Raw genomic sequence first — 27,281 nt, 5'->3', positions numbered from 1 at the left:
GTATATCATCTACATATATTATTAAATTCTATAACAATTCCCTTCCTAAAGCCTCATCCAGTGCCCGTATAAACACAGATACTGAGATATTTAGCCCAAATGGCAGCACATTAAAATGATACAATTTCCCATCAAATAGAAATGCTGTATATTTCTTTGATTCAGGATGTAACCGAATTTTCCAATATCCAGCAGTTAGGTTCATTGTGCTAAAATACTGTGCTTTCTCAAATTTGGACAATAATTCATTGATGTCAGTGGGTCTGTCTCGTTCCATCTCTACATGCTTATTCAGAGCACGCCTGTCTAGTACCAACTGCACATCTCCTGCAGCCCTTTTTTGCTACTACCAAGGGGTTATTCATGACGCTGGTGCTACGTTCCATTATGTTATTGTCAATTTCTTCCTTAACTGCTTCTTTTAAACTTACTGGTATTGGATAAGGCTTACAGAAAAATGGAATACTATCTTTGATTTTAAATTTACATACATAGTCACTAATACTACCTGGACGATCAGAAAATACCATTTCATAGTCCAATAGAATTTTAGATAAATCTAATTTTTGTTCACTGGTTAATATTGGCGATTCGTTAATTTTGTTTTGTATGTCAGCGCGGTGTGATACGTGACTTAGGTTATCAATCGCTGGTGACAGTCTTGCTGTTGCAGTTAATCTCAGACGTCGACTCTCAATTGTTTGTTTCCTAATATAGCTGCCCATCACAAACTTTACACAATATTTGCAGTCACCTTTTCCAAAATAAAGAAGATTCTCCCGAAAATTCAATATTACGTTAAATACTGATAGCCAGTCTAGACCAAGTAACACATCCCTATTGATATTTTCTACTACTAAGAGTGTCTGACGAAATGGGATATTCCCAATGTTGCAGTTCACCTGGGTCTCGTGTTTTACAATTTTGCTCTTTATTCCAGTAATACCGACTATGTACACTCCCGTTACTGGTAATACCGGTAAGTGATATTTCGTTCATAATGTGTTAAAGAAAACTCTAGAAATAAGTGACACTTCACTCCCAGAATCTATAAATATGTTAACTTCAAAATCCTCTGCTTTTCCTATTATTATTGGTTGTGGATTAATGGCAGTTAAGAGCGGTTCTTCCAGTAACAACCACTCTTTTGTTGGTATTTTATGCATGAAGTTAACATAGCTATTATAAAGCAGGCCTCCTAATATATTTCTACAACCTGGGTCCTGGCCTTGGATCCAGATCGCACTACATTTTCCTATTTGTTGGTAATCACTGACTGGTTACCAAATTGGGGTATTACGTTACTACTTTGTTCTCTATTACTGCTTGGTAAAAATTCCTGCGATGCCACTGGGCCTATATTCGAAGGTGAATGCTTCTTCTGATAGTTTTCGATACCCTTATTCTGGGCGGCTCCCCCAGTCTGAGGTTCGAGTCCTCCTTTGGGCATGGGTGTGTGTGTTGTCCTTGTGTAAGTTAGTTCAAGTTAGATTAAGTGGTGCTTAAGCTTGGGGACCGATGACCTCAGCAGTTTGGTCCCATAAGATCTTACCACAAATTTCCACATTACCCTTATTCCGGTTACACTGGTGTACTCTAGCTAAATTGGCTCATGTGTCTTAAAATTGCTATTACTGTTATTACTACCCCTTGTGAAATTCTGATTTTCACTTTGATGCACGTTCTTGTTGCGGTCTTTGTTTAAGGCATCATGTGCGTCTACAAAGGATAATAATTCTTCTACGGTTTTAGATCCACTTCATAATATATCCTTCCTTGCGTAAATGGGTAAACGTCTTATTAAAATTCGCACCAACCCTTCTTCATCCATGGGGTTATCTAAATAGTTCGCTCTCGTTAAATGCCAGTCGAAATGCTTTTGCATCCTACCCCACAAACTGTTGTAATACGTTGGGTCCCACAAGTCGGATATTAATTTTTCCTGGGCGCTTGCTGACGAATACTTCTCCTTAAACTTTTTCTGGAAGTCTGCCCAAGACGAAAAATTCTCATGTTCACTGTGCCCCACTCTCAAGCTTCTCCTAAAAGGCACCCCAACGCAAATTCAATCTTTTTTGAAACTTCCCAGTTTTTCGGCAAGGCTTGATTAAACCGTTTCAGAAAATGAGTAAGAAGTATGTCCCCATCTGGCTTAAACTTTGGAACCTGTCTGGATAGTCAAGAATTTGCCCCCATTGTTAAGTCGGTCACTACCTCGTTGGCTAATATCATGTTAGGAGAAGTCACCTTCTTGTCTACCTTATCCTGGATAAGTTTCAATTCTTTCCATAAATTATCTATGCCTCTCTTAGTTCTGAAACTAAATTTGAAGAAACATTGTCGGGAGTTACCCTCTCGGCAACTTTTCGGTCGATTATTTCCTCTACCTGTTCCTCCAGATTTCTTATATTTACTACGTCTGAAGTGGCTAGATTCTCTTTAACATTTCGTTCCACGCCATCTACTCGAACGCTCACGCCTGCAATTTGCGATTGGGCCATAGGTATTAATTTATCCTGTTTGTCCAAACTCTCTATTAAGATGAGCAACCTATCCTTTACAGCATCGAATGTAACATTGCATACGCTTTGAAATGATCCTAACTTTTCGCTAAGTTCAGTTTTTTATTAAGTAAGAAGCAGGGTATCATATCATGCCCTGCAGAATAATTTTTTTAGCTCTTTTTTTTAATAATATCTTCAATTTCAGACGGTGTTGTAGGAGATAGGAAAAAGGAGTTCAGAGGAGTATTGTTTTTGAGAAGAGAGTGTACAGTGTTTGGAGAGCTAGTCAGGAGGGTTTTGGGGAGGGAGTGTACAGTATTTGAAGAGTTGGTTAGGAGATTTCTGGAAATTTCTGAAAAATTGCTGTTGAATTTATTGGCAATTTTATGTACATTTTTAGTCCTTTGTCCTTCTATATTTAGTGTGATTTTATCCTCTATCCTTAACTTTCTACCAGTCTGTTCATTTACTATATCCCAGACATTTGTTGGAAGAGTATCTAATTGTTTCATCATTATGAACTTTTTTAGCCCATTTGATAACTCTCCTGTATGTGATTTTGTAATTTTTATAGTATACCTTGAACTCTTTGGATTTTCTGCTGTCCAGTTTGCTAAATCTATGCAGCAGCCTCATCTTTTCCGATGAAGTTTTAATACCTTTTGTGACCCACGCATTCTTTTTTTTGTTAGTAAGAGTCTTTTTCTCTGGGAAATGGCATTACTACATTTATCTTCAGTATCAAATTCCAGGTTTTTAGCTAAGTCCTGAAACTGGTTATTCTGTGTCTGACTAAAATCAATGAACAGTTGGTTTACATGGATAGTCAGGGAACTACTTAATTCATTCTTTAAATCTAATTGCCAACTCTCCACTTTATCACTTAAGGCATTGAACTTCGCATTTAAAACCTCACCCTGTGCTTCTAGTTCTAGTTCTAGTAGCACTTAGTTCTTTTCTTATAGCAGCTGAAACCGACTTCTGTTCATCTAATCTATCATTTAACTGAGTATTTACTGAATCTAACTTAAGACTTAGTTCTTGTCATAAAGTAGCTGAATTTGCACTCTGTGCATCTAATCTAGAATTTAATTGTAAACTCTGAGCGTCTAGATTTTTGCTTAAAGTAGTAATTTGGGCGTTTTGAGCTTTGATTAAATTCACTACTTCAGACCAGTCTGGCATTTCCCTAGTCACTCTAATAGCTGTGGCTGGTTCTGCTAGTTGCTGTTCTTGATCCATATTCTTTCTACTTTTAGATCGAGTTATTTAAAAAAAATCATCTCTGACTATAATAACTATACTAACAGTCTATTATAGAGTTTTAGGCTGCGTCGGTGAGCAGGTGTGGAATCAGCGCCTGTGAACAGCACGGGCGCTGGCAGCGTCAAACGTTGGTTTCAGCGTCGGTGTCAGTGAACGGATTTGTAGTCAGCACCGATGAGCAGCAGCTGGCGTCGTTGGTGTCGGTTGCTGGTTATGGGGTCCACGCCCCCGCGATGTGTGAGGGCTGCTTACTCCCCACACTGGAACTTCGTCGTCGAATAGATCTCGTCGTAATTCTTCTTAGTCTAAAATGTTGAAATGTTCGTTGCGTCTTTTCTTGTATGGTGTTTTTTTATTTTCACTCCTTTTTGCCGTTTATGCGGAATCAAATTCTGTGAACCATTTCTCTGTCTTGTTACTAATGGTTGCTGTGACAACTCACCATGTCCATTTATCTTGATTTCGTTTCGAAATTCCTCTTTCTTCAAGTCCTGATCACGTCGGTCGCCTCGTTCTACGGTTTCGGCGACAAGAAAAGCGGTAAGCGGTGCATAGCTGAATTGCTCTCTCTCTCTCTCTCTCTCTCTCACTAGAAATAACTCGGTAACCTCATACTTTCAGTGTTTAGTTCAGGTATATTTTCATCTCCACTTGTTTCACATAACCATACAATTCCTTGTAAGTCAATTATGATGACACCCGTTAGATACAATTAAACATAATCACATTTGCCTGATTTTAACAACCTAATAATTTATTGACGTCCCCTGCGTCTCGCTTCGTACAGAACTAAGCTATGAAGTAAATTAAAAGTCTTTAGTCAAATGTTCGTTTTTTTTTGTTGTTGCAACAATCACATTCACTTAACACAGCAAAGAGTAGTATTTAATTACTCCGTGTCCTCTCCCTAAGCGTCTGTGGCGATTGCGGATATCACTCGTCGGTGCCGCTCGTCTGACGCAGCTCCTGTCTTCGCACGATAAACGTCAAACCTGCACACACAGGCATGGGTTTCGCAGTAAATAGGCTCTCTCTCATACTTATCTTTAAAATATCGCGTATTCGAGGCGGCAGAAGTTCGAGTGGTTCCAGAATTTACGTGTAAATTCTCGAAGCACTACTGATCTTGGAGGAAGGTGTTGAATCAATTTAAGAGCAAGAAGAGAAGGCTTCTTGACAAAAATTATTTTCCAGCTGTCCTTTGTGAAGCCTTTGACGAGGTTGGTCTGAAGTCTGCAACAAATGTGAAGGTGGGGTTTTTAGCCACTGGGAAATAACCATTGAACACTTGCAAGGTCTGTGAGCAAATCCCAAACTTTGATACCAGTACGTCCAGCAAATCATCCTGAACTGATGTCTTCTCTGCTCATCTGCAGAAAGCTTGTACGGTGAAACTGTGCAGTTGGCCAAGAGAAAGGGGAAAAGTGTGTCCCTTCCATGTGGGAAAGGTGTTCTCATGGAAGATACTTGCTGCAGTGGGAATAAAGGTGATACAGATGTAGGAGGGAGGGAAGATGTGCCCGATGGAATTAATAACCAGAGTGCGCCCTCGGAAGAAAATGGCAAGAGAGAATGTATTTTTCTCAGTGAGGATGAAGAAATGCAAGGAGGAGAGGGGTGGACATCTTTGGCAGGCCTAATATTGAGAGTGGCTCTGCGAAAGGAAATATACACATAGTAGGAGATCTTGATCTAGTTGATCTGAAAGACAACAATGGAAACTGTAAATTTGTTGTTGGGAAATTATTGGTGTCAGTGATCAGGTAGAGGACCTCACAATCAGTTTCATGAGGAAAGGGGTCACTCACAAAGATACTTACTTTGTCTTTCCTCAAGCTGTTGTCAAAACTTCTGTGAAGCAAGCTGATATTGTAACAAAAGTAAGAGGTTGAGATATCAGATGAGGTCTACATGCATTGATGTTACACATATCAGTTAATACGAGTATATTGACATTTTTACAGCAATGAAATAGCATTATGTGTTTGTGATAGGCTATGTCTTGTTAAGGCGACTTGTTTGTAAAAAACTGCCAAAATCTATTTTTTTAAATTTTTGTCTTAAAAACTTCTCTGTAGTTTTCTGAATGAGAAAAAGTTACTTCCAGGAAAATGGACCGCGTATAGCGGTTCCACCAGCTTTTTATTTTTTCGTTTGTTGTCCTTGGTGTCGTGTTACTGGCTGAAATATGGGGTTTGTAACTCCGACAACGACTACTTTAAATGATGTAGCCGACAGATGCACAATTACCTTTTAACTTCACTGTTCACAAACCCCTAAAATACACAGTTACGTATGTGTGGCCAGTGCAATATTGTTAAAACTTTCCATAAACCTCATTAATAGTTTGCAGGCGAAATTCCACAAAGTCCTACTACACTTTCCTATTGAACATCTACAAGCAGTAAAACCTAACCCCAAAATTCACATTTCTCGAAGAATAAGCAGGCACGTATTGAGCACATGCTGTCATTGTTGTAACACACAGCCGAATTGTTTAATTTATTACACTGTTAAGTTGAAGCATTGTTGTTGTTCAAATCAGCACAGGTTACTCATCTGAAACTCAGCCATGGACTGACTGTCTAGTGACCAAAAATTGGGCCCTTATATATCATCACAATAATAGTTACTGAAACTACACATTGTTTAAAGTTAAATTTACAGAAATTATTATTAAAACTTAACACATTAAATTAACTGAATGCATCAAAACATTGGTTCTTTTTAGCAATTTCTTCTACTGCAAGAGTTAGGCCGAATTATTTGTTTAAATCATGAAATTAACAAACAAAATTATGCAAACAATACTTTTGACAAAATGTTAATTACTTTGGAATTAATTCAGGGCTGTTTTTGCTAACATGTTTTCGAAGAGCGCCAGATAGATACTTTAAGATTACCAGTATGTCATCTTCCAAATGTTTACAATTACTACAGAATTTATATTTGTTTATATGACAATAATAGAATTTAAGTTAAGAAACATTTACTGATTTCGTAATATAATGAAAGGTACTGACTAGGAATAGTTCGAATTAATTAGAAAATCAATTACATACCTAAAGCTAATCACAAAATTAAATCTGGTGATATATTCTTTAAAACTGAGGGCCAGCCTTTCTCTTTTATGCAAATGCAGATTATATTCACATATGCTAATGTTAAATAGTTGAAAGTAACAAAACTAATTTTAAGGAGGCAGATGGCAAAACAAGAGGGAAACTAAAATTATCCCATCTTGCTTCGTCACATGCAAAAAGTACCAAAATTAGAGGAATTTAAAAGTGGTTGCACACACCTCAGTGTCCCCATAGCATACAGTTAGCTGTGTTAGAAATAAAATTTAGCTCTCATTTGTTTTGCTTTTATGACTTTTTAGTCCCTTAAGTTGGCTAACCTGTGAAAGCTTTACAGTTGCTTATGTTTCGTTTATACAGAGAGTTTAGTCATTGTTTGCTCTTGTCTTGGCGTTAATATTTTGTTTGCAACGAAGTAATTGTGTACATGAGTTTTTTATTCCACTTGAAAGCAATGGGAAGAATTAAGAAGTTCAAAATTAAGCAATGTAAATTTTATGGAAATTGGTTCACCAAACGGATTAACTCTGCTAATTCTGAAATACATTGTGGTACAACACTTGAATCAGCTTCAACTACTCAAGTGGTTCGAAGCTTGAACTGATATATTTGGACAATGGGCTTGACAGTATTAGTGCTGATAATATAGAGACGCAAACTACTGATTCAGGTTGTGTTATTGTTGAACTTTCTGCTCTATGTGAACCAATAAATAAAGTCTTGCAGTGAAAGGAATGTGGCAATAGTGGTATGAAGGTAGTTGAGATATGTGCTAGAAGAGGTTGTGCATCAAAATTAAGAACTGTATGTAATTTTTTGTGATTCAAGCGAATGTGGTTATACTTGTGGCATAACTAAACAGAGAGTGCTTAACACAAATATTAAACTTGCTTATGCTATGGGGTGTACAGACACAGGATACAGAAGTACACAAATTCTTTGTACTCTTATGGAGACAAGGTATTACAGGTACAATAAAATTATTCTACAGACTTCAGAAGATGTAGCAAATGATAGAATGAAAACTGCTGTTCAGGAAAGTGTAGACATGAATGACAGCAATACCTGTCTGTCTGCAGCCCTGGATGCATACTGGCAATGAAGAGACCATAGTTCCCCAAATGATGTACTGATAGCCACCTCCTTGGACAATGGTAAAGTCACTGACATATTACGAAGTACTGTCATGGTTGCACTAATGGAACTGAAAATTATAAAGGTTTGATTGATTTTAGTAGTTATAGTGGAGGGATGGAATCTTAAGGTGTTGTAAAGATATTGTACAGGTCAGTGGAGAAATATGGTGTGATGTATAAATCTTACCTAGGAGATGGAGACTCAAAAGGGTACCAGAAAGTCTGTGAATCCAAACCTTATGCTGACACGAAAATTAAAAATATGGAATGTGTTGGACATGTCCAGAAAAGTGCAAGACTGAGAAATTTGAAGCGAAAGAAATTAGCTGATGGTAAGTGCAAAAGGGGATGTGATCGGTTTACTGACGAAGAAATAGGCTACAGTAATATTATGAACAAGCCATAAGACAAAATAAAAATAACCTTTAGGGAAAGAAAATGGCAGTATGGGCTACCTTCATTGATAAATTCTCCACAGGTGACATATTGCTATAATGGAAGTAATAAAACCTGTATATAGAGGTGTTAGTGACACAAGATTATTAGAGAAATGTTTACATGGTAGGACTCAAAATCCAAATGAAAGTTTGAACAATCGTATATGGGAATGGATACCAAAAACTGTTCAAGTAGGATTAAATACTTCGAAAATAGATGTGCTAGATGCTGTTCTATATCTCAACAATGGCGTAGTATGAAGGCTTAATGGTATGGAACTGATGGGAGGACCTGGTGGATTAAACATGCATAGAGCTCTAATAGCCTTTGACTGAAGGAGAATCTTTGATGCAGAAAAATCAGTGTTGGAAGCCACCAAAGAAGCAATAATAAGAAGAACAAGTGTGAAAAAGAGAAGGTAGGAAGAACAACACAGGAAACAAGATGAATATGGACCTGGGATGCATTAGTGCCAAGCAAGTTTTAGCTTTAACTTGAATTTCCCAAAAGTTAAATTATTTTATGTACTGGTACACTTTGACTAAAAACTATTAAAGATAGAGAGCTGAAATTTTGTACACTGCCTTAAAACACACTCAACCAAAAAGTAGACTAGTCTTGTGACTTACCTTTGAAAATAAAATGCTTTTTTGATGAAAAACCCTGAATTCATTTCCAAAATTTTTGATAAACATACTTAAAATTTTTTGTACCACCATATTTTCAATAGTCTGCTTTAAAGACAAATAGTGTAAATAATTTACAGGTCAAAAATAAACCATCTACTTTGTATTTTGACTAGTGTGTACCTATGATCTAAGTAAATAATTAGAATGAGTTTATCAATTGCAACAAAAACATACAATTTAAAAAAAAATTGATAGTTAAAGCTGTGGTTCATTCATAAAAATGCTCCCAAAAGATGTCTTAAAAGATGGTATGCATTATATGGGCTTACAAATTCTATTCTTTGAGTTACACTGTTCAGAAAACTGGGAATTTTTGAAGAAACACTATTCCCATGGACATTAAATAAAGGCAAGTTTACACTGGCCGTTACAGCACCATCTCATCAAGGTGTATTCACACCGTCTGTCACATAATACAGAACTTCAAGTCACGTGATCTCAACTCACGTGGCCGCCCTGGTCTGTTATTTTGATAGCGATCTTCACAAGATGCTTTTCAACTGTTTTTATATGTGAAAGACAGTTTGCAGTTAGAGCTTATAATTAGAGAAGGAAGATAGAAGTTCAGAGCAACACAAGAAGGATGTGGGTCCAAAAAAATGTCATTATGTGGAGGAAAGGGATCTCACACATTATATGAGGAGCTCAGAGAAGAGGAATCTGTATTTTATATATATTTTGGGGAGTCAAAGCACCAGTTCTTTTACATTAAATAGCACCCAAAATCACTATATAGAACACAGGGTTATTAGCGGCCATCACATCCTGTGAAAAGTTGGTTTGTGTAAGGTTAAGTTGTGCAGCTTTGTGCAATAGTCATGTCCCCCAAAATACCTTTCCATTCTATATTTACAGGTTTTTTCGTCTTGCATTTGGCTTTTAATTGTTAAAGTACCCTTTTTCTACTGGGGCTGGCTAATGAAATCACATAAATATTGACCACAGATGCCGCTTCACACACAAACCACAGAGCAGTAAATAAGCCTATCACAAACACTTATTTAAATAAACAACTCTAATACGTCTCTTGATGTATGCTTCACAAAAAAAGTATTATGCTACTGTTGCCATGCCTGAAGGTTTCAGTTCATTTCTTTATGAAACATCATGAGTCCATACAGTCTGTCACGTCCCGTCCCATCAAAACATTCTGAAATGCAATTCAAATGACAGCATCCACACCTGCCATCCTGTCACACCACCATCGAGGTATCTTGGGAAGAAACTTTTGATGGCTGACGTCATGTGTTCATTCTTAATCACATGACACTGAAGCTCATTTCCACCTGTTACGTGGCCATTTGCACATTCCCATGTTTCGTTTCATTATGGTTTTCTTGGTTGATATCAGTTGTCTGTTATTTATTATAAATTGTTTCGTTATTCCTTTTGTTAAAAGTTATAATTATATAATAAAATATGACGAAACAGTAATTGTAGCAACGAATCAGCCATCTGAATTGTATGGCATGAGCGTGCTAAATTACTTGTTTTCTACCACTTTTATAAAGCTCATTTTCAAACATAGAGTGCATTTAATATTTTACAATGAGATGGACTGGCATAGGGCTGCAACTTGAAGTGAATAACATACTGTGGGTAGAATCAGATTGACTATTCAGTGGAATTCGTTTGTTCATTATCAGGTATTTGTGATGTTTCATAAAGAAATGGGATGAAACTTTCAGGCACTGCAACAGCAGCCTAATGTTTCTTTGTTAAGTATACATCAAGCAATGTATTATAGCTGTTCGTTCAAATATCTGTTTGTGGCAAAAGCTCTATGGGTTTGCAAGAATCAGTGGTCAACATTTATGAGGTCACGCTAACTAACCCCAGTGCAAATAAGGCACTTGAACTATTAAAAGCCAAACACAATACTTAAGAAAAACCTATAAACCTTGCAGGGAAAGGTATTGTGGGAGACACGACTATTGCACAACAATTTTCACTTATCTGGCAACTAAAGTTAACCCTAAACATACCAATATGTCATGGGATGTGATAGCAACTCATTACACTATATTCCTTTTAGTAATTCTGGGTGCAATTTGACGTAACACACGAAAAAACTGGTGCTTCAACTTTCTAAAACACTCATAAAATGCAGATTCCTCCTCTGTGAGTTCATTGTACTGTGCGAAATTCCCCTACTGTACCACATAATTACATTTTTTGGACCCACATTCTTCTTCTGTTGTTTTACACTTCTGCCTTCTTTCTCTAATATACAAGCTGTTCCTGCAAGCTGCACTTCGCGCGTAAAAACAGTTGAAAATCATCTTGCAAAGATCACAATTCCCGCGAAAAAACAGTTCAGGACAGTAATGCGAGTTGAGATCACGTATTTTGAAGTGACTTGATGTTCCGTGACGTGATGGAGAGTGTGAATATTTACATCTTGACACGATGGACGGTGTGAATTGCCTTTACTAACCAAGCACATTCTACCCACAGTGCTTTTTTCACTTCAAGTTGCAGTCATATTGCAATCCATCTTATTGTAAAGTATCAAATACGGTACCGGTATGTATGAAAATGAACTTTATAAATGTCGTAGAGGGCAAGGAATTTAGCAAGCTATATTGGTACGTAATAAAATCACTGAAAAAAAAAAAACATTATCGTGACCATTGTAAGCGTCAGCAAAAGATGTATTTTACGATGACGGAAGGTGATAAAAATGAGGGACACCATTTATGTTGACGATAAGTTAATAGCCACATCAACTTGGCCAGAACACATCAGTATAATAAAAAAGGTATTTCAGAGATTTTCAAAGTGCAGAGTAACAGCAAATCTAAAAAAAATTCCAACTTTGGCAAAGAACAAGAAAATTTTTAGGACATATCGTATCAGAACAGGGTATATTACCAAACCCAAACAAACTAGATGCCATACGTAATTGCCCACCCCCAAGGAACAGAAAACAATTGAAAGCATAACAAGGGCTAACTTCCTTTTTCCGAATATTTATACCACAGCAGCTTACGAATAGCGATGCCCTACTCGTTGAGAAAGAATAAGCCTTGGTTATGGGATGAGAAATGCCAGGAGGACTTTACCAAAATCAAATATGCATTAATATCAGCAAACATTTTGAGTCATCTTGACATGTCCAAAGACTTTTGTTTAAGCATGGACGCCTAGTCTCAGGGGCTGGGGGCATGTTTGTTCCAGATACAAGAAGAAGAAGAAGGAAAAACCGTACCCAATGTCATCAGCTTTGCCAGCTGAACTTTATCAGAGGCGGAAAGATCTTATTCCGTATCAGAAATGTAAAGTTTAGCAGTAATTTGGCCGTTTAAGAAATTTGAATATTTTCTTTGGGATAAAAACACTAAAGTCTATTGTGATCACCAATCATTGTCTTTTCGCTTAGCATGTAAACTGTTACACCAAAGTTGTGTTTGTACTTGCAAGAATTCAATTTTGAAATAATATACATAAAGGGCAGTCAGAATGTTATTGAAGATGCATTACCCAGATTACCGCAGGGACTAGACGAGTTCAGTGAACTGTCTGAGCACGATTCAGAAGTCCGTACATTATTAATGCAAAGTAGTACACAAAAATCGGACTACAAAAAATTTTGTAAACAAATGGGAATAATACAACAGCAAGACAACAGGTGAAAGAAGGTAATACAAAATCTTAAGCGGAATGCAAACCACAAGGTAAGTAAATGGTATCAGCTGTGCAAAGGCGTTTTGTTCCACTGGAAGCACGAAAGTTCTAACCACTGGTGTGTATGCTTTCCAGAGGAATATATCGACGAATTTATCAAACACATACACAAAGTATGGGGACACTATGGAGTAACAAAATCTACAGACAAGATTTCCAAACTTTGTTACTTTCCTAATTTACAACGATGTGTTACACAAATACTAAAAAGGTGTGCTATTTGTCAAAGAACAAAGCCAACCAATATGTCAAAGTTTACAGAACTGCACCCCATACTAACCAAAGCTCCACTGTAAATGGTTTCTCTGGATATCGCAGGGCCATATCCTAGAGCAAAAGGTGGTGTCAAATATATAATAGCTCATTATGATATTTTCACAAAATACATCAAACTTTATGCTATCAAAACCACTACAGCCAGAATTGAAGAGGATTATTTACGAAGAGTAGGGAAACCCAAAGTCATATTAACAGACAATGCAGCCTATTTCGCAAATGGAAACAATTCACCCAGAAGCAAGTCCTGTGGAGAGGGTGTTCAAAGAATTCAATAGACTTATAAGGACTTACGCTCATAATAAACATTTACAGTGGATTGAATACGTGACTCCATTTATGCAAATAATAAAAAATTTCCCCCACTCTTCCACAGGTTTCACTCCTAATGAACTTACATTTAACACAAAGCAAACTGACGAATGGGAATCACCCATACCAAAATTACCTACTAAAGAGATAACTTTACAGGATAAAATCAAACAAGCAGTAATTACACTAGAGAATAGAGCAGATTACAGAAAGAGAATATACAGCAAAAAGTTAAAACGAGTTACACATTTTTTCGAAAGGCAACGAGTCATCTTGAGAACACATCCCAAATCGACAAAGAGCGATAAGTTGAACAAAGAATGGCAATTACTATACTCAGGGCCCTATATTATTGTAAAATACCTTATCCTGGAACTTATGGTTGGTATGTGAAAGAACAGGGAGAGACAAAGGTCTCCACCCTCACAAAGACTTAAAAGCTTTTCACGAGTAGTGACACAATGTCACAACAGTTTTCTTATCATAAAATATATTTATAAGTAATGTCATTGTTTTGTAAGTAAGAAATTTTATTATGTGTATTTTAAATGAAATATGTATAAACTCAAGTAATTTTCTTGTTTTCTAAGCAAAGACAAACATTTGTTTGGGAAGAAGTGAAAAAGCACAGATTCATGCGAAGCGAAATGCAAACTGGAGCAGGGTACGACTCAGCTGTGTGTGCTCAACAATGGATGCTTACGTCAATACTAGGGAAGAGACACTGACCTTGCACAAGTGCAACAGGCTAACTCGCGGTGCCACCAAATAGAAAAGCAAAGCTGCACAAGTGACAAGCCCAATTTAAAATAAATAATGACACATAACAACTATATTTACTATGAGGGAACGAAAGAAAATAATATTACATTTATTTCAACATGCAAAGTTGTGTCAATACTAAAATATATACATTGTAACTAGAATTAAAAGAAATCATTGCAACGAAACATACAGGACGTGTTAGCTAACAAAAGGATAAGATACCGTATGAGATGTCAAAGTAAGTTTCGTTGCAGGGTAAATGAATAAAAGAAATATAAATGCAAATAAATAAATATATAAACAAATAAGAATGAAATATGAAAAACGTCTGCAAACGTTTGTGATGACCAAGAATGTGCATGGCCTATGACCTACGAAACATAATTGGTTTTTAAGTTACTTATAAGTCTTTTATATTGCAGCGACCAGTGCATCGACACGGAGCAGAAGAAGAGATTTACAACGGGTGTTATAGGTACTAAATGAAAAAACAGGCCGCACCTCAAAGAAATGATTTAGTTATTAGTATATCTAGGTGTATATTTTGGTGATCAAGCAAATGAAAAATAAGAATATACTTGTCGCAGTGCAACTACAAAACGTTTACCCGCACCTACTGACTACAAAGTGCACATAAACACGGAGGCATGTGACCTAAAATAAAAATAATCAATTCATATCGCGTCACATGCGAATATAAACGACGACATTTCCACATAATCGTAAAGAGGTAGGCATGGCTTAATGCAACAACTTCTGCATTATGAACACAAAGCTACATGTAAACAATTATAAGCAACACAATGGTATATAGTACATGAGTCGTTAATACGTTTCAGTTCCATGAAAATAGAGTTCCCTGATAAGTGATTTAAGAAAGGACGAATAGCATTTCCTTAATAATCCATAAACCAGTAGAACAGTATTCCTTATTCCCTCCCCATCGCAGGAGGCAGCGCCAAACCATAGTTAAGTCAGCAATGTGTAAAGTAAAATCCTGATGCAAATGTTTTTCTCTAAAAAAAAAAAGTAAATTCTCATGACTGATGTATGCATGACCAGAAAATAAAATGTGGATACGTTAAATGCATTTATAATAACACAATGTAATGAAATGTAAATAAGGTATTTGTATTTATGTACAAAGGAATTCTTTTTTGAAGTTAACAAACAAACTACACTCCTGGAAATTGAAATAAGAACACCGTGAATTCATTGTCCCAGGAAGGGGATACTTTATTGACACATTCCTGGGGTCAGATACATCACATGATCACACTGACAGAACCACAGGCACATAGACACAGGCAACAGAGCATGCACAATGTCGGCACTAGTACAGTGTATATCCACCTTTCGCAGCAATGCAGGCTGCTATTCTCCCATGGAGACGATCGTAGAGATGCTGGATGTAGTCCTGTGGAACGGCTTGCCATGCCATTTCCACCTGGCGCCTCAGTTGGACCAGCGTTCGTGCTGGACGTGCAGACCGCGTGAGACGACTCTTCATCCAGTCCCAAACATGCTCAATGGGGGACAGATCCGGAGATCTTGCTGGCCAGGGTAGTTGACTTACACCTTCTAGAGCACGTTGGGTGGCACGGGATACATGCGGACGTGCATTGTCCTGTTGGAACAGCAAGTTCCCTTGCCGGTCTAGGAATGGTAGAACGATGGGTTCGATGACGGTTTGGATGTACCGTGCACTATTCAGTGTCCTCTCGACGATCACCAGTGGTGTACAGCCAGTGTAGGAGATCGCTCCCCACACCATGATGCCGGGTGTTGGCCCTGTGTGCCTCGGTCGTATGCAGTCCTGATTGTGGCGCTCACCTGCACGGCGCCAAACACGCATACGACCATCACTGGCACCAAGGCAGAAGCGACTCTCATCGCTGAAGACGACACGTCTCCATTCGTCCCTCCATTCACGCCTGTCGCGACACCACTGGAGGCGGGCTGCACGATGTTGGGGCGTGAGCGGAAGACGGCCTAACGGTGTGCGGGACCGTAGCCCAGCTTCATGGAGACGGTTGCGAATGGTCCTCGCCGATACCCCAGGAGCAACAGTGTCCCTAATTTGCTGGGAAGTGGCGGTGCGGTCCCCTACGGCACTGCGTAGGATCCTACGGTCTTGGCGTGCATCCGTGCGTCGCTGCGGTCCGGTCCCAGGTCGACGGGCACGTGCACCTTCCGCCGACCACTGGCGACAACATCGATGTACTGTGGAGACCTAACGCCCCACGTGTTGAGCAATTCGGCGGTACGTCCACCCAGCGTCCCGCATGCCCACTATACGCCCTCGCTCAAAGTCCGTCAACTGCACATACGGTTCACGTCCACGCTGTCGCGGCATGCTACCAGTGTTAAAGACTGCGATGGAGCTCCGTATGCCACGGCAAACTGGCTGACACTGACGGCGGCGGTGCACAAATGCTGCGCAGCTAGCGCCATTCGACGGCCAACACCGCGGTTCCTGGTGTGTCCGCTGTGCCGTGCGTGTGATCATTGCTTGTACAGCCCTCTCGCAGTGTCCGGAGCAAGTATGGTGGGTCTGACACACCGGTGTCAATGCGTTCTTTTTTCCATTTCCAGGAGTGTATACTAACCAGTAACTGTAATTGAAGAAGGAATTTTGAAATGTTTTAGTACTTACGAATTTTCTCTGTTTAATACAAATAATGGGTGGAATGTCAGCTTTAGATATAAGCTATTGTAATGTGCATGTTATGTCAAAATGTTTTTTGTGAATTTTATATGTATATAGAGCCATATGTAAAAAGGTGAACTTGAAAAACTAACAGAAAAGGAAAAAACCTCAAGGACTAAAAACAATTCTCACACCAAAGTGAATGACGAAATAGATAGCGGTATCCAAACATGTGTGCAATAGTGCAACGGATCAATTATGGTAATGTCATGCAGCAAACTACAATTGTGCAAGCATCACTTACCTTGTCGTCGGATGTTGATGTGCAGTGTTCATCCCACTGAAAATGTGGATACGATGGAGAAGATCCTTCCCGGGCCGTAGTCTACGGATGGTAGGGATCTCCGAGTGAAAATGACACTAAAAGTTCGAGTGGAAGTGCGGACGACCGTACCCAATAATATGTGGAACATTTAATGGTTGTTGCACAGTCAACAAACATATTAACGCACATGCGCACAGAGACTAGCAATGTTGCCAAAGAGACAAGTAATCGCACTTGGAGCGCCCTCATATAAAAACTTCATAAATTATCGTTCCATAAGTAAGTTGTGTGTTTTCCTACAAGATAATGTACAAGCAAAACAAGCTGACATATCCAACCCAAACATACAAAGAGAAATACGCCGACAAATAAAGGCCATTGTACCCCCTTCAGCACAAACTTGAATTTCAGCTATACGAATATAAACAAAACACTGTGCGCTTCCACTGCATGTTACCACACAGCGTGGGAGCAATTGTATTGGTACATAAGAAAAACACTGACAAAAAACATTGGCACGACAGTTGTAAGCATCAGCAGAAGATGTATTTTACTATGATGGAAGGCAGTAACAAATGAGGGAAACCTCATTCAATTTTTTTGTCAATTAATAGAGAGACTCTGTCTTTAGTTCTCGTGTCGAGAGCGTGTTTTTTGTGAATCAATGTGTTGTCTGAATGACAATCCTATGAAATTACTACGAGGGCAGTTCAATAAGTAATGCAACACATTTTTTTTCTCGACCAATTTTGGTTGAAAAAACCGTAAATTTCTTGTGGAATATTTTCAAACATTCCCGCTTCGTCTCGTATAGTTTCATTGACTTCCGACAGGTGGCAGCGCTGTACGGGGCTGTTAAAATGGCGTCTGTAACGGATGTGCGTTGCAAACAACGGGCAGTGATCGAGTTTCTTTTGGCGGAAAACCAGGGCATCTCAGATATTCATAGGCGCTTGCAGAATGTCTACGGTGATCTGGCAGTGGACAAAAGCACGGTGAGTCGTTGGGCAAAGCGTGTGTCATCATCGCCGCAAGGTCAAGCAAGACTGTCTGATCTCCCGCGTGCGGGCCGGCCGTGCACAGCTGTGACTCCTGCAATGGCGGAGCGTGCGAACACACTCGTTCGAGATGATTGACGGATCACCATCAAACAACTCAGTGCTCAACTTGACATCTCTGTTGGTAGTGCTGCCACAATTGTTCACCAGTTGGGATATTCAAAGGTTTGTTCCCGCTGGGTCCCTCGTTGTCTAACCGAACACCATGAAGAGCAAAGAAGAACCATCTGTGCGGAATTGCTTGCTCGTCATGTGGCTGAGGGTGACAATTTCTTGTCAAAGATTGTTACAGGCGATGAAACATGGGTTCATCACTTCGAACCTGAAACAAAACGGCAATCAATGGAGTGGCGCCACACCCACTCCCCTACCAAGAAAAAGTTTAAAGCCATACCCTCAGCCGGTAAAGTCATGGTTACAGTCTTCTGGGACGCTGAAGGGGTTATTCTGTTCGATGTCCTTCCCCATGGTCAAACGATCAACTCTGAAGTGTATTGTGCTACTCTTCAGAAATTGAAGAAACGACTTCAGCGTGTTCGTAGGCACAAAAATCTGAACGAACTTCTCCTTCCTCATGACAACGCAAGACCTCACACAAGTCTTCGCACCCGAGAGGAGCTCACAAAACTTCAGTAGACTGTTCTTCCTCATGCGCCCTACAGCCCCGATCTCGCACCGTCGGATTTCCATATGTTTGGCCCAATGAAGGACGCAATCTGTGGGAGGCACTACGCGGATGATGATGAGGATTTATTGATGCAGTACGACGTTGGCTCCGACATCGACCAGTGGAATGGTATCGTGCAGGCATACAGGCCCTCATTTCAAGGTGGCGTAAGGCCGTAGCATTGAATGGAGATTACGTTGAAAAATAGTGTTGTGTAGCTAAAAGATTGGGGAATAACCTGGTGTATTTCAATGCTGAATAAAACAACCCCTGTTTCAGAAAAAAATGTGTTGCATTACTTATTGAACTGCCCTCGTAAGTCTCAAAATTCGTTTTTTGTGCAAAACCACGGAAGTTTTCTTTTCTTCCGCGTACCATCTCAATGTCAGGTCCACAAGTGGCCTGCACCGGAAGAAGAAGCCCATTTAAGAACTGTTATACACACGGATAAATACACATCGTGGAAGGAGATGAATATAACCAAGGACACCACATAAGTTCATAACACCAATGGCCCACAATTTACGAAATTTGTGAATTAAAAGAAAAGAGAATTTATTCCCTGCAGAAAATCATAAAAAATCCTATATGCTAATAGTATACAAACAACACTCATGTCATGCGATTCAGACTGTTGCCTCGCTGCTTTAATTAATCTTTCATCATGTGTTATAAAATACAACATTTAACAAAAAAATAACGAAACTGTAAGGGTCTACGGGTTGCATGCAGCCATACGGTACGTAACACACGCTCGCCAGCCGACCTGTCTGGAATGCTGACAATTTATTTGGTCAGTACACGCATGTCCGGCCACAGTGCGATGTGTGAGGAAGCCACTGGCCACCGTCTACAGCGCGCCTTATTAACTAAAGTGCGCGTCATTTATGACAGCGGCCGAGTTTAGATTCGTTCTGCACATCCGACATCACAAAAACACAGTCAGCCAATGAACAGAGAACGACGTTGCCAGAGCTCGACTGCAGTGCAGAGCACGGACGAGTGTCTTCAGTTTTAGAAACGTTCAGTCATAAATAAAGTAATTGAACAAAGGCAATGTCTTGCTAGCAGACTTTCTTTTATAGAAAGTTTGGAAAAAGCATTCTTTGTACCAATTGCTTGATATTCAATTAATTAATTTAACCAAACAAGCAATAAGCCTCCTTATTCAGGCGATAGCAAGAAAGGTGTTTGTATCATTCTCACTAACTGCTTTTTCGCAATAAAGAAGAGCGGTAATTGTTTATTTCCTATTGTACTTCGACGAAACGTGAGTAATTCATAATCATACCAAGTGTGTTTGTCGGTATTTTGCGTGATATTTTAAATTCCACCAGGAGGTATATCGAGTGACAACCTGTGTTAGCGCAATGGTTAAAGTACATGGCTGCTAAGTGAAAGCTTCTGAGTTCAAACCTTGATCAGTGCTTAATATTTTCTTTATTTTAAGAACAATATCGAAATGTCTCACTTCATGAATTTTATGCGTTTGAATGTAATTTTTTGAAATTTCCAGTGGCAACTAAAATCGACCATACGGAAAGTATACACTATGGACTTTTACCTCTGCAAACTCTTCAAAATTTCGTGCAATGGTTTACTACATCTAATGCTGCACAATAACTGCGTTGAACATCGAAACAAAACTAAGTCATTTATGGGGGGAAGGTATCAGTCAAGAAGATGTGTAAAAATCAAATTTTTGGGCCAAATAGTTTTGGTGAAATCGAATGATAAAGTGTGTCAAAGCAGTCGGAACACCATGTGTCTGCACGGGCGAGCACTGCAATGATGACAAAATCGCGCACATTGCGGAATGCGGGGAGCACGTCTCTGTAGCAGCGAAAGGGTTAATGCAGCCATGGTGGCTTTACTTCATAAACTGCGCGCTCCCCCCAAAACGTAAGTTTGCGAACTATACTATGGCGCTGCTTCTCTTGGCGCGTACAACTGGCAACGCAGCAATCTCCCTCTTCTGGGCGGGCATGCGCGAACTGCCAAGATAAAAGAATTGAACTATAGCATGGCCTCAAGCGCGAATATGTCTCTTTTCTTAGCTCACCGTGGAGCCTTTCAATACGACCGTAATTAGGATGTCGGACAAGGTGATGATGGGTGCGTGTAGCATGCATGTTTCATAATCAGCCTCGTGTTCGCGTATTGCGTACCTCAAGGACCCACCGCTTACAAATCCTGACAAATATTTCGCCTAATTATCATCCGCAGCAACAACTCAAACAACCCCTTTATAGAAGTGGTGTCAGCATGGGGATAATTACGGAAAATCTACAGTCCTGAAGAGGTGCAGCACAACATGAGCTTCGAGCAGCAGCAGCAGCAGCATAAACAACTTCCGACTATGCGGGGCCATCCAACACTGTAATTCAAGTTGGTCTACTCCAGTTTACAGTTTAACTAGTATACGAAAGGCAGTGATGGATTTTTATTTTACATTTGAATGACTTGTTGGCGTTAAATTAGACGAAATGTCGCAATCCAGTCAGAGTAACGTTGTCGATCTACAAACTGTTATTAATGAACTGCAAGAAGAGATTCGGCAGTTAAAAGCAGAAAGAAGTGAGCATAACATTCCAAAAGACTTGTCAAACGATAGTTCATGCAGTACAGGTACAACTACAGTAAAGAATTTTTCATTATTGCCATCAGTACCAGTGTTTAGTGGGAAACCTGAAGATGATGTGAAGGTGTTTTTTCGTAAACTTGAAGGTGCCGCCATGTTAGGACCCTGGACAGATTCCGATAAGCTAGTAGTTGCCAAATTATGAATACAGGAAGCAGCACAAGATTTCATTAGCGTGGAGCCTACTAGCATGAAAACAGAAGATTACAATTGGTTTAGAAAGATTGTTGTTTAGAGATTTAAACGTAAAAACGCGATCAGATTTTACAGAGAGCAGCTTCACAGTTTGCGAACGTGACGAGATGAATCTATCGAGCACTTTGCCGACAGAATTCGAAACATCAACGCTCAAACAAACGAGTTAGTAGAAGACGAAAATGAAAATCGCATTCAGTTGTTCAAAGCCAACCCGAGAGCCTTGGACATATTCATTCATGAGTTGCACAGAGAGGAAGTAAGCAAAGCTATTACATTGGCACGATGTAAAATGTTTCTGAAAGCAGTAGAATCAACTGTTGGTTTCGCTGCAGCACTAAGACGGCCGAATGACACGCAGAAACAAGAACGCAGAGTTTTCAACACGACAGTACACTGCTACAGATGCAATAAGCTGGGTAGCAACAAGAAGAAAGGTAATGCGAACAACAGACAATCTGCCAGATCTTTAAACGAGTGCGGGGACGTACGGGCCACCACTCCGTCCGCCCCTTGGCACACACAGTGACTCCTGTTAGTTCCAGTCAGACTGAAAATGACTTCGTGATAGGTGCTGTATATCGTGGAAGAAACATCAAACTACTTATTGACAAAGGAGCACAGACCTCATTAATCTGGTGTCGCATAGATAAACGGGATAAACTGAAACCACCGCTATTAAAAGTGCGAGGGTTAAACGGAGGAATGCTACGTAAGTATGGAGAAGCTGATGTAGAATTAATTCTTGGCCAAGGCCAAGATAAAGGTGAAAATAAAGATAAAGATAAATACACAACAAGGGTGCAAGTAGTTTCAAGTAACGAAACACGTTATGACGGTGTACTTGGATTTGATTTCTTGTCCGCTAACGAGGCAGAGATATTTTGTCGCAGAAAGAAATATCAGACTAGGCCGTAACAACTACAACCTAGGAAATCGTTCTTCAGATCGTACTCAAAGGAGCAGCAATACTGACGTCATGGGAATGGACCGCCCAAACGATGCATCAGTTCAAACCGTCCGAGTCGATCTTGAAATTGATCAGCCTCAGCAAATTCCCAAGGGAGCAGGAACGACAATCTACATTGAAGTTAAGTCACCCCAATGCAAGGAAGGAACTTCGTTATTAATTGAGCGATCCGAGAAAAGTGAGTTACTGGATACAATGCATTGTTATGTTGCTAAATGTGTAGGTGAGACAAGATGTCGCAAAAGTCCTGGTTACAATAACGAATATGAGCAATGAGGATGTTGTTTTGCCACGAGGAACGAAAGTTGCTGAAGTGTCTAGTATAAGTAAAAGTGACGTAATATAGATTTCCGTTTAGGTAACAGTGCTGCATTTATAAACACATATTTTGGTAACAGTACCATAAAATTACAACGAGGCGACGAAGTTAATAATGAACTGAAGCGCAAGATTTGGAAGAGGATAGAACATTTGACAGCTGATGAACAGAAGATTTTAGCGGCTGTTTTGTTGGAGTATGGAGATTTATTCAGAGAACTTGCCAATTTACCTGTCTGTCACTCATTTAGTTCAGCATCGTATTCATACAAGGAACGCAGCCCCAATCACACAGAAACCTTACCGAATACCACTCAGCTGAAAAGAGTTGGTAGAAGACATGATTAAACAACAATTAGAAGCCGGAATTATACAGCCAAGAGATCCTTCAGACCCACTGTAGTGTTCGCCTGTTGTAATTGTAAAGAAGAAATCAATTTCTGGAGAACCACAGTTCCGTTTTTGTGTTGATTATGGGTCTTTGAATGCTGTGACCACACCCAACATTTACCCCTTACCAAATTTAGTGGAAACCTAGGATTACTTGGGCAGATATCGAATTTTTTCAGTATGTGATTTAACAAGTGGTTACCACCAGTTAACAGTACATGCAGATGATCAAGCAGAAACTACATTTGTAACAGCAATAGGAGTATACAGGTATCTTCTTATGTCATTTGGACTCCGTAATGCATTTCAACGCCTGATGGATTCGTCTTTATGAGGGCTCCCCCCAACACAAGCACTTGTTTACCTTGATGATATAATAATTTTTGGTGAGATCATGAAGCAGCATACTGAGAGACTACAAGCTGTTTTTGAGCATATAAGAAGCTCAAACCTGCCTTTATCAACAGATAAATGTCATTTTGCACAAAGTAAAATTAACTATCTTGGTCATGTTATAACCATTGAAGGTGTTCGACCTGATCCAAAATTAATTGAAGATGTAAAGAATTTTCCTGAACTACAGAACTTGAAAGAACTACAATCATTCTTGGGATTGTCGAATTTCTACAGACGATTTATAGCCGGTTATGCGAATACAGCATGTCCAATGACACAGCTACTGTAGAAAGGAGCCACATTTAATTGATCAACAGAGTGCAAATGGTAATGGAAGAACTTAAAACTGCTCTAACCACAGCCCAGTGTTAGCCTATCCGGATTTCAGTAAACCTTTTATGCTTTCAACAAATGCATCCAATTTTGCTATAGGTGCAATCTTGTCTCAAGAAGTTGATGATTATGAACATCCAATCTTATTTGCTTCCAGATAATGAAACAAAGCAGAATGTAATTATACTACTACTGAGAAGGAGCTTTGTGTTTTTGGTTTTTGGTATAAGATGTTTCTAAACAGGAAGGGAATTTACAGTTATTACAGATCATGCCACACTTAAATGGAATTGATCTTAAAGGAGCCAAGTTCCAGATTAACAAGTTGAGCGTTAAGACTGAGTGAGTACCAATTTAAGGTTATTCCCCAACCTGGTAAACAACATGTGAATGCTGATGCAATGAGTCGAAAAGTCAATGTTTGAGTTACAATAAGACGAGAAGAAGATTTAAAGGCAGCTCAAGAAGAAGATCCACATTTTAAATTATGGAAAAATGATCAACATTTTGTTGAAATAGATGGATTATTGTGCTAAATCACTAGTAAAGGAAACCGCCTAGTTATCCCAGAAAGCATGAAAGAGCAAATCATGAGAGAACAACACAATTCTCTATTATCAGGACATTGCAGTAAAAAAAGCAACAAACATTAAGATAGCTCAAATGGTTTGGTGGCCGGGCCACAAAGTTGATGTTTTCGAGTTTGTTGCACAAAGTGATTCCTGTAACAGATGGGATAATGTAGGAAAAAATAGAGCACCATTGCAAGAGCTGCCAGAGACAAGTGAACCATTTGAATAAGTAGGACTAGCGGTTATAGGACCGTTGCCTAAGACTAAAGATGGAAACAAATACGTATTGACAATTTTAGATCATTTCTCTAGATACCATCTCATGATACCAATACCTGATCAGAGCTCTGAGACTACAGCTAAAGTTCTTGTAAAAGAATGGATTCTTAAGTTTGGATCATCATTAAGTATAATTAGTGACCAAGAAACGAATTTTATGAGTGAATTACTTAAACAGACTCATAAGCTCATGCATATAACTCATTTAAGGACTATACCAACATACCCTGAAGGAAATGGAAGAGTCGAGTGTGTCCACAGAACAATTATTAAAATGATTAGCCATTATGTGAGCAGCAAACACAATTGGGATGTCTGTTTACTGTACTTGGTAAGTTGTTACAATGCCAAAACGCACAGCTCAACTGGCCTAAGTCCATATGAGATCATCTATGGAAGAAGATTGCATTCACCCTTGGACTTTGACCGAGCGAGGTGGCGCAGTAGCTAGCACACTGGACTCGCATTCGGGAGGACGACGGTTCAATCCCGCGTCCAACCATCCTGATTTAGGTTTTCCGTGATTTCCCTAAATCGCTCCAGGCAAATGCCAGGATGGTTCCTACGAAAGGGCACGGCCGAGTTCCTTCCCCATCCTTCCCTAATCCGATGAGACCCATGACCTCACTGTCTGGTCTCCTCCCCCAAAAAACCCAGACCTTTGACTTTGCATGATCGACTGCCAGAATCAGCAATGAACACGTAAGGGATCTAGCACACAAGCTAAAGGAAGCATGGAGGTGAGTGAAACAGATAAATCATCAATCCTTTCTTCAGCATGCAAGACAACACGACCGCCAAGCAGCAGTGCCACAGTATAGAGCTGGAGATCTTGTGTATCTGAGCAAAGTGGTGTTAAAGAAGAGTCAAGTCAAAAAGTTTAAGAAGTTTTGGAAGGGATCATATCCAATCTTGGAGGTGTTGTCGCCAGTCACTCTCAAGCTCTAACTGCTGTTTCGTTTGATTCTTGTTCATTTCAATAGTGTGAAGTCATTTCTGGGTATATTTCCTGTAGTATCGCAAGACGACAAGGACCGACCGAGAAGCAGACCTGCTGTTCCCAAACACAGGAAGCGAGAATCGAGAGGTCGTAGTCCAGACTTCAAGGCTGAGGCATCGCCACATTCCGAGCGATCCTGTTCGAGACACCCCTACAATCTATGTAAACGTATGTAGTGTGTGAGAGTGCAATACCTGTGCTTTTTTCAGCCATGTGATTATGCGAATGTGTTGTGAAAATTTAGTACTGAGCTGTTACACGAGTGCACAAGTGAAACTAAAGCTTTTATTCCACAGGTTACCTCAAGAAACTCTTTTATTTAGAACTAATTAACCATGTTCATTTTTATTCTAATGTTTGCTATGATAGCGTATTCTAATAATGATGTAGTAATAGTTCCACAGAGTACATATGTTTTGTTTGAACCACAATCAGACATGGTAGTTTCAACAAGTAATGCAAAACTTGTCCTCAAGTACAATCTGAGTGAAATCCAGCAACAGTTCAATTCTGTAAAGAAGCAAATTGATCTAATTCCTTCTGTTAAGAGTAATGATACAATTTGGGAAATGGTTACAGTAACTGGATCACAGCTAAAATGCAGGTAGAATCTACATTAGCTAATTATGAACAAGAGATTTACTGATTTTAAAGCTTAGGACACACAAATCTTTAATTAAGCACGAACGTGCCTGGTTTGATTTTGGAGGGAGTATCCTTCGTACTGTATTTGGTACTTTAACTAGTCGAGATCTACTGGAAGTTAAAGGCAAAATATAAGCTCTTGAACAACAGTCCAGAACAGATTCAACTAACCTCTCTAATGAAGTTATCGTATTAAAGAATATGCAAAGAACCATTACTAACAGACTACATTGAACAGATTGTAAAGCAGTTCCATTAAGTTTCGGGTGTGCAGCCGCAAGAAATCTCCTTCTTCTTCTAACATTTCGGCTGTAAAACGTTCAGCCATCTTCAGAGTGAGCCGCAAGATTGCCGCTCCAGTGCTTGCTTCGTCTCTTTATACTGTTGTACCGCGTGACTGCGCATGCGGCCACAGATGCAAATGCGCCAGAGACGTTGGTCGGCGGCAGAGACGTGCATAATGCGTGAGTTATATCTATGAATCCGCAGTTGATCGTTGTTGGCATATCGATACATCATTGTGAGCTGCACTGTGACGACGTCTTTGCGAGTTTATTACAGCAAGTGGCGGATTCCAGGATTGATCAAGATTGAAACCACTGTCTCTATTAATTAAGTTCATCGTCAAGCGAATTTCAATTGCCTCCTTTACTATCGAGTCCCAAAATGACGATGTAGTTGCCAAAATT

The sequence above is a fragment of the Schistocerca americana genome, chromosome 1, assembly GCF_021461395.2.
Source record: "Schistocerca americana isolate TAMUIC-IGC-003095 chromosome 1, iqSchAmer2.1, whole genome shotgun sequence".
In the NCBI taxonomy this organism is placed as follows: Eukaryota; Metazoa; Arthropoda; class Insecta; order Orthoptera; family Acrididae; genus Schistocerca; species Schistocerca americana.
Note: the sequence above shows the minus strand (reverse complement) of the source record.